The sequence below is a fragment of the Pan paniscus genome, chromosome 23, assembly GCF_029289425.2.
Source record: "Pan paniscus chromosome 23, NHGRI_mPanPan1-v2.0_pri, whole genome shotgun sequence".
Taxonomy (NCBI): domain Eukaryota; kingdom Metazoa; phylum Chordata; class Mammalia; order Primates; family Hominidae; genus Pan; species Pan paniscus.
This window is the reverse complement of record NC_085927.1, coordinates 36586803-36598587: the sequence shown is the minus strand read 5'-3', so window position 1 is coordinate 36598587 and position 11785 is coordinate 36586803. Positions and strand designations below refer to the sequence as shown.

The window sequence follows — 11785 nt, the reverse complement described above, 5'->3', positions numbered from 1 at the left end:
CCTGGCCTAAAGTGTAATTATTGACATAACATCAACCTCATCCTCTTGAATGTCAGAGCTGGAAAGAATTTTTGGATCAATGTGTATTATGCTACATCTATTCTTCCTGCTTTTGATAAATATTGACTGAAGACCTCTTAAGTACTGGGTTTTGCCTAGATGCTGGGAAGATAGGTTGGGGAGGAAGACAGAAGAGGTATCTGCTCTAGGTGTTCCCGGCTGAAGATGCAGACAGGAGGAATGAATTATTTTGTCTGCCTTCAAAGTCACATCAAATTCCTGGGCTGCACAGTCTGCTGTCTGGTCCACCACGATGTCCTGAGGGGCAATTAGCCTTCCTCAAGGAGGTGACAGACAGATTGAGACCTGGAAAGGTTCACTGAGCTAGGGGTACTGAGAGAAGTCCCAACCTAGACAACAAGACGATCATTCTGATCCTCCTCCTTAGCCTCTCAACTGAGATCTGCCAATTCTGTCTTCCAAACATCTCCGGAACCAAAACACCCCCTCCATGCCCACATCCCCTCTCTGGGTTCCTGAATTATTTCAACACCCTCCAAACCAGTTTCTGCCTGTTTCTTCTTCACACAGCACTAGAGAGATCTTTGCAGAAAGTCAGGCTCCCCATGCCCTTCCCCTGTTGAACACCTTCCCTGTCTCTCCATCACTGCAAGAGAAAAGCCCCGACTCCTTCCCACAGCCCACAAAGCTCTGCAGCATCCAGCCCTGCAGACACCTCTGATCTCTTCTCTCACCTCCACCACATCCTGTCCACTCTGCACTTCATGCAAGGCCCCACGCTCGCTTCCTTCCTGCTAGGCCTTTGCACCTGCTGGATTCTGTGACCAGTGCACTCTTCCAAGGATCCCCACCCATGCCTCTGGCATGTATACACACCCCTGGCCCTCCCTCCCTGGACCAGGTTAATCTCTGCTGCTCCTGCCTCATCAGTTACAGGTGCTCACTTTACTGTGAAGGCTCGTTGAAGGATCTAGCTTCCCCAACTTGGACCTTTGTCCCCCTGTTAGCTGCTGAATCTGTGCCTAGCATAGAGAGCTCAGGAAATGCCATTGCTAGAATGTTATTAAACAAATGCCCCCATTCACACCTCTTCCTCTGATCTCCATTTTTTTCATCCACAAAAGGACATTATAAAACACCCTGCTGGTGTTTAATCTATGTGTCTATCGAATCAGTCATATGAAGTCTCTAACATGCACGCAATAAACACTATGTAATGTTGTTGTATTGTTTCCAGACCAGTAATGGCTGGCTCCATGGAGGCAGCTTTATCAGTCCCAGCATTTTCCATAAGGCAAGCACTAACTATTTATTGGACACATGAATGAATTAATGAATGACCAATGAATGAACATGTGGCTGGCCATGGGCAAATTACTTAATATCTGTGTGCCTTAGTTTCTGTGTGTGTGTGTGTGTGTGTGTGTGTGTGTGTGTGTGTGTGTGTGTGTGTGTACTCTCCCAGGATGGAGTGCAGTGGTGCGATCTACACTCACTGTAACCTCTGCCTCCTGGGTTCAAGCAAGTCTCGTGCCTCAGCCTCCCAAGTAGGGGGAATTACAGGTGAGCAGCACCATGCCCTGCTCATTTTTTTTTTTTTTTTTTTTTTTGAGACAGAGTCTCACTCTGTCGCCCAGGTGGGAGTGCAGTGGTGCGATCTTGGCTCACTGCAACCTCCGCCTCCTGGGTTCAAGCGATTCTTCTGCCTCAGCCTCCTGAGTAGCTGGGACTACAGGCATGCACCACCATGCCCAGCTAATTTTTGTATTTTTAGTAGAAACAGGGTTTCACCATATTGATCAGGCTGGTCTTGGATTCCTGACCTGGTGATCCACCTGCATCGGCCTCCCAAAGTGCTGGGATTGCATTTTTTTTTTTTTTTTTGAGACAGAGTCTCACTTGTTGCCCAGGCTGGAGTGCAGTGCAATCTCAGCTCACTGCAACCCTTGCCTCCCAGGTTCAAGCGATTCTCCTGTCTCAGCCTCCTGAGTAGCTGGGACTACAGGCATGTACCACCACACCCGGCTAATTTTTGTATTTTTAGTAGAGACAGGGTTTCGCCATGTTGGCCTGGCTGGTCTCGAACTCCTGACCTCATGTGATCCACCCACCTTGGCCTCCCAAAGTCATTTTCGTATTTTTATTAGAAACGAGGTTTCACCATTTTGGCCAGGCTGGTCTTGAACTCCTAGCCTCAAGTGATCCGCCCACCTCGCCTCCCAAAGTGCTAGAATCACAGGTGTGAGCCACTGCACCTGGCCCAGAAATTTATTTTAAACAGATAATATATACATATGGCAAATAGAAAGTTAAAAGAGAACAAAGAACCAAAGTTCACAGTGAAAAGTAAGCCTGCATGCCTACCCTACCTTTTCTTCAGGTATTCAATGCACAAGCATACGATGCATAGATAGCTCTATTATTTTTCCAATTTTACACATGAAGAAGCAGAAGCACTGAAAGGTTATAGAACTTAGACTGTGCTGAGATTTATCAGTCAGGAGTTTTGTTTCATTTGTGTATATCAGGGCTTCACAACCTTTACGCTATTCGGCATTTTTTGCAGGGTTTTTTCTGGGGGGGTAGTGGCAGGGCTGGGGGTGGAAAGGGTGTCCTATGCACGGCAGGATGTTTAGCAGCATCCCGGGCCTCTACTCACTAGATGCCGGTATCGCCTCTCCACTTCCCCAGTTATGACAACCAAAAATGTCTTCAGAGATTGCCAAATGTCGTGGTGGCGGAGGGATGTCAGGGCAAAATCCCTGATAAATGGAGAGAATGTGGTATATCCACAAAAACCCCCTCCAAAACCACTGGTGTGTATGACTATACATCAGACCACCCCTTTCTTTTTTCTGTGTTTTACACAAACAGTAGCACAAATACACCCCGCTGCGGGTCTACTTTTCTTTTCTTACACCACTTTTTGGTGATCATTCCACTTCATTGCTTACAGGCAGAAAGGAACTTCTCTTAAACAGAACTGTCCGGGAGAAGTGGTGAGCTGCCCGTCCTAGGGGTAAGCCAGCGAGCAGACAGGGGCTTCCAGGGCGGCGGGGCGGGGTTCCCAGGGCGAGCCTCCGGGAAACTCCCCGGCCAGCCTCTGCTCACCTCGCGGTCCCGAGGCGCAGTGGAGGGGATGGGGCGGGGCGTGGCCGCGTATCGGGCCCGCCCCCGTACGTCACGTCGCCGCGGCCCCGCCCCCGCGCGGGCACCTCCCCCTTCCCCGGCTGGGGCGGCTGGAGAGCCGGGAGTCGCTGGGTGCGTGGGGCTGCCTCGCCGCGTCTCGCCACGGTAGGTGGCCCTGGGGCGGCAGGGGGTGGCCTCGGGTTGCAGCCGCGGGCGCGGGCTGGGGGCCGTGCGGGTCGGCCTCGGGCGCCTGGCAGCCCTCCGTCCTGGCGGCTGCCTCCGGGCCCGGCGCGACTGCTCGGGCTCCGGGGCTGGGAGCTGGGATCTGGGAGGCAGGCAGGCGGCGCGGGCGCGCGGTTCTGGGATCCGCACCCGCTCGGCGTCCCGAGCGCTTTCCGCGGGGTGCGGCATCCACCGGGCCCCCGTTACCACGCTTCCCGCTTCGGACCCAGCGCCTGGGAGACGCTCAGCGTCTGTTGGCGGGGGGACTGGGGGGGAGGGCGGCGCGTCCCCGCCTCCGGAGTCCCCAACCTCGCCCAGGCGCGCGGGGACCCCCAGGCGGGCGCCAGGGCGCGTGGAAGTTAACTTGCAGCAGCCGTGGAGTTGCGAGGAGCGTCAGAAGTGGAGGCGTTGGGGGCGGAAATCGTCGGCTGGGGAGGTGGGCGCTGGGAGCACTGGGTTGGGGAGCCCTAGTGAACTTGGAGGTCACTGGTGAGGAGCGGAGAGGAATTTGACCCGAGGATCCCACCCCCGCCCCCAACCTCCCTCCGTAAACTCCGCTTCTCAGTGTGAGCTGGATGGGAGGTGCCCAGAAAGCCGGGACTGGGACGGGTAGCAGGGGACAGGGAGCATGGGCTCAGAGGCTGAGCACGCCTGACCTGGCAGAGTCGTTGTTAGATGGGACAGAGGTCAAGGTCTGGCATTCCCACTCAAAGGCCCGTTCCCTAGGGAAGGAACCATCCACCTCAGCACAGTCATTAGAAAGAACCGTGCCTGACCTCTTGCCCCCTTCCCCTTTTACAGATAGGGAGACTGAGGCTTGGAGAGGTCACCTGTCCGTGACCCTAGGATTCACAGCTAGGATGTGGCAGAGCTGAAATTCACTCACAGGCCTCCTGACTTAATGTCCTTGGGGATGTTGAGGAGGCGGGCTGTTGAACTCCTACTTATCCTACAGAAGCCCCCTCAAGCAGCACCTCCTCCGGGAAGCCTTCCCTGGCATTCTCCTGGTATTGTTGGGTGCTTCCTGTTTTGAACCCCACAGAGTTAGCCAGCCCTTTTTCTCACTTCCCAACAGACATTCCCTTGCATGTCTGTCTGCCAGACTGGGCTGTGGCCCTAGCCTCCATGTGATAACCCTTTCATCTCAGCAGGGTGGTCTGCTGGTGAGGGTAGGCTTCTGGATTTGAACAGATCTGTGACACACCGGATTTAGTAGTGATGTGGCCTCGGCGACGCATTTTCCTTCCGATCTAGTCTCAGTTTCCATAACTGTAAAGCTGGGTTTATTTCATTGTCCTAACGGAACTGTTGCGTCATTTCTGAATTCCCCCCACTCCGCTGAACCCCAATTGTACTATTATTTACTTAATATATATCTTTGTATTACCTGATTTTTAAAAATCTCATGCAAACTTTTTTATAACAGCTTTGTTGAGATACAGTTCACATACCGTACAATTCACCCTTTTAAAGTATATGTTTCCGTAATTTTTAGGATGTTCAGAGTTGCACAGCCATCACCACTGTCTAATTTTAGAACATTTTTATCATGCCCAAAAGAAAGGCTGTTTCATGGTCACTCCCCAGTCCTTTCTTCCCCTATCCCTTGGCAACCACTTACTGACTCTCAAATTCTCTATGAATTTGCCTGTGCTGGACATTTCATATAAATGCAGTCATATACTATGTGGCCTTTTGTATCTGATGCTTTTCACTTCAGAGAATGTTTCTAAGGTTCAGCCCCTTGCAGCCTGTATCAGTACTTCATTCCTTTTTTTTTTTAAGTACTTCGTTCCTTTTTATGGCTGAATAATATTCTATTATGTGGATATACCACATTCTATCCATTTGTCAGCTGATGGATGTTTGGGTTGTTTCTAATTTTTGACTATTATGAATAATACTGCTATGAACATTCATGTACAGGTCTTTGGACATACATTTTCAGTTCTCTCAGGTATATTTCTAGGAGTGGAATGATTGGGTCGTAAGGTAACTTTAGGTTTCACCTTTAAATATTTTTAAAATTTATTTTATTATTTATTTATTTTGTAGAGATAGGGGTCCCACTATGTTGCCCAGGCTGGTCTTGAACTCCTGGTCTCAAGCGATCCTCCTACCTCAGGCTCCCAAAGTGCTGGGATTATAGGTGTGAGCCACTGCACCCAGGTTTAACCTGTTGAGGACCTGCCAGACTATTTTTCCAGAACAGCTGTACCATTTTATATTCCCACCACCAGTGTATGAGGGTTCCAATAATCTTAAATACATTTAGTGTTCTCTGAAGCAGTCATAACCCTTGAAATCACTGGCTTTGATGTGTTAGTTATAAACTGTTTTCAGGCCGGGCACGGAGGCTCACACCTGTAATCCCAGCACTTTGGGAGCTAAGGTGGGCAGGTCACCTGAGGTCAGGAGTTCGAGACCAGCCTATCCAACATGGTGAAACCCCGTCTCTACTAAAAATACAAAAATTAGCCAGGTGTGGTGGTGCGTGCCTGTAACCCCAGCTACTTGGGAGGCTGAGGCAGGGGAATCGCTTGAACCCAGGAGGCAGAGGTTGCAGTAAGCCAAGATCAATCACACCACTGCACTCCGGCCTGAGTGACAGAGCAAGACTCTGTGAAAATACCGAAGCAAGGACAGGCAGTGTAGGACCCAGTGGCTTACAGAGCCCACCCCAGGAGCTGGCACACAGTATTAGGAGGGGGTGAAAGGAAGGTGGAAGCTGCTCGGATCTTCCCATCCCAGGCCAGCCCGGAGCCCCCTTGCCAGCTGAGGCTTTGTGGAGGCCAGGGAGACCCTCCATGGCTCTCCTAGACCATAACTGAAGGGGAAGACTTGTCCCTTGACCCCAAAATTAAGTCTGGTCCTGCCCACACCCTATCTGGACCCCCCCACGCTACTCTGAAGGTGACCTCTCTGGGTGGCCACAGGAGTGTCCTATGTGAGTTGCTGCTTATTTCAAGAGGGGCCACCCCCCCCAGGCCTGAGATGAGCAGTCCTGAGTTACAGACGCTTCATCTGTGAACATTCTGCACACACAGACATCTTCCCCCTCCTCTCAGCACCTTCCCCACCCCTAGGACCCTGTGTTTCTTCCTTCACACTCTTTGCTTCAGCAAGAGGCTGCACCGGAAGAACTCAGGTCAGAACCCAGCGTTTTCACACAGGAAGAGTTCCTTGAGAAGGTAGGTAGTTCACCCCAGCTTGAACTGTACTCTGCTGGTTCAGGAACTTAGACCAGCACTTATCTGCGTGTTCCAGTTTCCTGACAACTTGGTTCATCTGGGCAGCTGCTGTTTGGGAATGGTGTTAAGACCACGCCTCCCAGCCGCTGTATCTGGCACCTCGTGACTTTATTCTTTTTTGCATACTTGCCTTTCCTTGTCCTTTTAAAATCCTGAGTTCCTGTGCATTAAGAAAGCAGCCTAGGCCGGGTGCATGGCTCATGCTTGTAATCCCAGCACTTTTGGAGGCTGAGGTGGATGGATTGGTTGAGCCTAGGAGCTCGAGACCAGCCTGAATAACATAGTGAAACTCCATCTCTACAAAAAATACAAAAATTAGCCAGGCGTGGTGGTGCGCGCCTGTATTCCCAGATAGCCGGGAGGCTGAGGTGGAAGGATCGCTTGAGTAGAGGTTGCAGAGAGCTGAGATCGCACCACTGCACTCCAGCCTGGGCAACAGGGCAAGATTGTAGGGTATTAGGTCAATACATAAAAATCAATTAAATATTAAAAAAAAAAAAGAAAGCAGCCTAGGGACATGGAGACGGGGTGGGAAGGCTCCCTAGGCAAGGAACTGCCGCTCTCTGGGTGTCAGTGTACCCTACTGAGGAATGGGCATAGACCATTCAGAACTAAGATGTGGTGGTACCTTGGGATCGGTTAGGCTGTTGAAATGTATTATTATGATTATGATTATTATTATTTTTGAGACGGAGTTTCGCTCTGTTGCCCAGGCTGGAGTGCAAGTGGCATGATCTCGGCTCACTGCAAGCTCTACCTCCCGGGTTCACGCCATTCTCCTGCCTCAGCCTCCCGAGTAGCTGGAACTACAGGCGTATGCCTGACTAATTTTTTTGTATTTTTAGTGGAGACAGGGTTTCCCCATGTTAGCCAGGATGGTCTCGATCTCCTGACCTTGTGATCCGCCCGCCTCGGCCTCCCAAAGTGCTAGGATTACAGGTGTGAGCCACCATGCCTGGCCTGAAATGTATTATTGATGTGACTTTGTGGGTGTATTTGTAGTAAGAGTGGCAGATCAGATATAGCTTCACAGCCTGGGGTTGGTGACCAGAATGTACTTTTTTGGAAAAATGCATGTGGCTTGTGTGGCTTTGATGCCCCACGTGGCACCAGGGAAGCTTCTCTGGGTAGCAGCAGCTCCTGCTCCCCGACTTGCTGCCTATTCCTATTGCTTGCAAGTCCCCGTGCCCTCTGAGGACCTGCATGTACCCGGTCTGGGGCCCCTCCAGAGATCTGGGATGACTGTCCCCTCCCGTCACTTCTCAGGTCTCCCCCACCCTGGACTGCAGCCAGAGGAGGATTTGTGGGAATGATTCATTCAGAGCTGCTTGAGATCTTGGCCAGCCCCCAGAAATTGCAGGGAAGGACCTCAGAGGGCAGTGCCCACAGGCCCTAGGGAACGTCTGGGGCTGATGGCCCAGGGAGAAACTTCTTATCCTATGTGTTCAGATGGCGGGCAGCCAGCCCGTCTGCCGAGTGACTTTGTATCAGTAAGACTTTTGACTGGGGCTTCTGCAGCCAGAAAGCAGGCAGGCAGCCCAGAAAGCAGGCAGTGTGATAGGGAGCTAGGGGGCACTGGCCTGTATTAGAATCCAGGTGCTCCACATCTTTCTGGGGCTGTTGGCTGTTTCTCTATGCTTTGGTTTTCTCATCTGCTGAATGCAGGTATAAGTAGGACCTATCTTCCAGGGGTGCTGGATGGAAGGGAATGGTGGTAAAGCACTTATCTTGGTACCAGGCAAAAGCTGAGGCCCTGGGGTTAAACAGGCTCTTTGGAATTTTGAACATGTTCGTTTGTGAACCTTAGTTCCTCCGTCTGTCAAAAGGCAACAATTATAAATACAGCCAATATCAACAGGGCTTGCTGGGTGCCAGACACTGTTCTAGGCACTGTATGTGGTTTAACTCATTTAATTCCCCCAACAGCCATATGATGTGAACAGGCTGAGGCTCAGAGAGGTGAAGTAATTTGCACAAGGTCACCCAGCTAGGAAGTGGGAGACATAGGATTTGGATCCAGAATCTTTCTTTTTTTGTTGTTTTGGGTTTTTTTGTTTGTTTGTTTTGAGACAGGGTCTTGCTCTGTTGCCTAGGCTGGAGTGCTGTGGCACAATCATAGCTCACTATAACCTTGAACTTCTGGGCTCAAGCGATCATCCCACCTTGGCCTCTCAAGTGCTGGGGTTACAGGCGTGAGCCACCACACCCAGCCCAGACTCTGCACTCTGAATTCTCATTCTTACTCCTCCTTGATATCCCATCTTAAGGCCTAGCACATAGAAAACACACAGAAAACGTCAGGTGTTGTTATAACTATTCTGAATAAATATTGATCCGCTCTCCATCCCTCTGTCCACACTCCTTCCCTGATGATCAGAACATGCAGGGCTCTTGGCCTGTAAAGTCCAGATTCCCACCCACTCCTCCCTACTCGCTCTGTTCCTCCCACTCCCACACTCTCATGCACAGCAGAGCTTGGAAGCAGCCAAGTCCCAACTCTTCCTCCAAATTGCTGTGTGACATTGGGCAAGGAGCTTCCCCTCTCTGAGCCCCAGTTTCCGTACATGTTAAATGGGTGAGTTCACCCTGCTGCATGTTTTTTATTGAGCTCCCATGCTATGTGTGTGTTTTTAAAATTGAGTCAACATTCAAACATTTCTAGAGAAAAATTCTGATTTCTCATTTCTCTTGGAAACCCAGGAGCTTAGGCCAAACTGGAGTGGCCTGAAGCTGCCCCTTAGGTGGCCTGGACTCTCCCAGTCACTGTGGTTCCCCCCACTCCCCATTGTCACGTAAGTGCGGCTCTTCAGGGGATCTGAGGATGCCTCAGGCCTGCCTCGTGCCACCTGAATAAGCAGTTCCATTGCTTTAAAAACAATTTTTTTTTTTTTTTTTGAGACGAAGTCTCGCTCTTGTCACCCAGGCTGGAGTGCAATGGCATGATCTTGGTTCCTTGCAACCTCCGTCTCCTGGGTTCAAGCTATTCTTCTGCCTCAGCCTCCCAAGTAGCTGGGATTACAGTCGCATGCCACCACGCCCAGCTAATTTTTGTATTTTTAGTAGAGACAGGGTTTCACCATATTGGCCAGGCTGGTCTCGAACTCTTAACCTTGTGATCCGCCTGCCTTGGCCTCCCAAAGTGCTGGGATTACAGGTGTGAGCCATCGTGCATGGCACAATTTTTTTTTTTTTTGACACGCTCCAAGAGCCCTTCCAGCTCTGTGTTTCTAGGACATTGGAGGTTGTCTGAGGCCTCCTGATACCCTGTCTGCCATTTTAAGCCCTCAAGGCATTTTTTTTTTTTTTTTTTTGAGATGGAGTTTCCTTCTGTCACCCAGGCTGGAGTGCAGTGGTATGATCTTGGCTCACTGCAACCTCTGCCTCCTCGGTTCAAGTGATTCTCCTGCCTCAGCCTCCTGAGTAGCTGGGATTACAGGTGCCTACCACCATGCCCAGCTAATTTTTGTATTTTTTTGGTAAAGACGGGGTTTCACCATGTTGGCCAGGCTGGTCTTGAACTCCTCACCTCAAGTGATCTGCCCGTGTCAGCCTCCCAAAGTACTGGGATTACAGGTGTGAGCCACTGTGCCTGGCCTTTTATTTGTTTTTTTCTTTTTTTTTTTTTTTCCTTTTTGAGATGGAGTCTCGCTCTGTTGCCCAAGCTAGAGTGCAGTGGTGTGATCTCGGCTCACTGCAACCTCTGCCTCCCAGGCTCAAGCGATCCTCCCACCTCAGCCTCCCAGAGTGCTGGGACTGGAGGTTGTCCCCATTGCATACTCCCTGTGTGGGGAGTTCCTGTCTCTGGGCGCTAGGGTGCCGTGCCACCTTACCTGGTACAGGTCCCTACCTAACTGTTGTTCCCCACAGTGAGATATTTGTTATTGACCACGCCATTTCCCAGAAGCCAAGGCTTGGAAATAGTCACTTTCCCGAGGTCACACAGGCCTGAGATTCAGCACCAGGACTCAAAGCCCATCTGCCCAACTTCAGAGGCTGTCAGTGGAAGTCATGCCTTGATCCCAGCACTGCACGGATAGCCACTGAGTGACGTCTTCCACCAGAATAAGGACACATGAGAACCCTCAACTGGATGTTGGGGTGCAAGATTTAAGAAGCAACGAGGTCCTAGTTGTCCTGGAGTTTACGTTCTGGTGGAGGCATCAGGCAAGAAAAAGTAACCCACATCTGTGACGTGAGATGTCAGCCTATGAAGTTGAGTACCCAGGCCTCTCAGATCTTAACATGCATATGATCCCCTTGGGGAACTTGTTAAAGTGCAGATTCTGTGTTTTTGGTTGTTTTTTGTTTGTTTGTTTGTTTTTGTTTTTTTTTTTTAGACGGAGTTTCGATCTTGTTGCCCGGGCTGGAGTGCAGTGGTGCAGTCTCGGCTCACTGCAACCTCTGCCTCCCGGGTTCAAGCGATTCTCCTGCCCCAGCCTCCCAAGTAGCTGGGATTACAGACACCTGCCACCATGCCCGGCTAATTTTTGTATTTTTAGTGGAGACGGGATTTCACTGTGTTGGCCAGGCTGGTCTCAAACTCCTGACCTCAAGTGATCTGCCTGCCTCCGCCTCCCAAAATGCTGGGATTACAGGCGTGAGCCACAGCGCCCGGCTAAAGTGCAGATTCTGATTAGCAGGTTTGGGGCAGAGACTAAGACTGTGTTTCTAACCAGTTTCCAGGGGCCTCTGATGGTTTTTGTCTAAAGACCACATTTGGAATAGTGAGGGCCTGGATCAGAAATTGGCAGATTACCACTCATAGGCCACATCCGGCCCGCTATCTGTATTTGTAAATAAAGTTTTATTGGAACACAGCTATGCTTATTTATTGACATTTTGTCTGTGGCTGCTGTTGTGTAACAAAAGCAGAGTGGAGTAGTTGTAATAGAGACCAGAGAGCCCACATTGCTGGCCTTTGAAGAGAAAGTCTGCCAGTTGCTTTTCTAATCATCTTTTGGGTCCCTACGAGTTACTAAACTTTGATTTGGTGAGTGTTAGATGCTGATAAAAATAGTAATGATTGCAGTTAAGACTTGGGTGCTTTCTGGGTACTTAGCTCTTTACGTTTATTTTTCTTAGCTCAATTCTATCATAGGCAATACTACTGTCTCCACTTTACAGGCGAGAAAACTGAATAGAGGCTGGGCCATTGGCCCAGA

General features: G+C 50.4%; 1 protein-coding gene across 2 annotated transcripts in view; it reads left to right on the top strand.

Annotated features, from left to right (window-relative positions):
- Window positions 1–3192: 3192 nt before the first annotated feature.
- The window catches only part of TPST2 (tyrosylprotein sulfotransferase 2), a 64200-nt gene continuing 55607 nt past the window's right edge, over window positions 3193–11785 (top strand). For both annotated transcript variants that reach the window (XR_010111743.1, XM_034949272.3), the window contains exon 1: window positions 3193–3315. The gene's annotated coding sequence lies outside the window, so the exon portion shown is untranslated. The remainder of the gene's footprint in view (window positions 3316–11785) is intronic.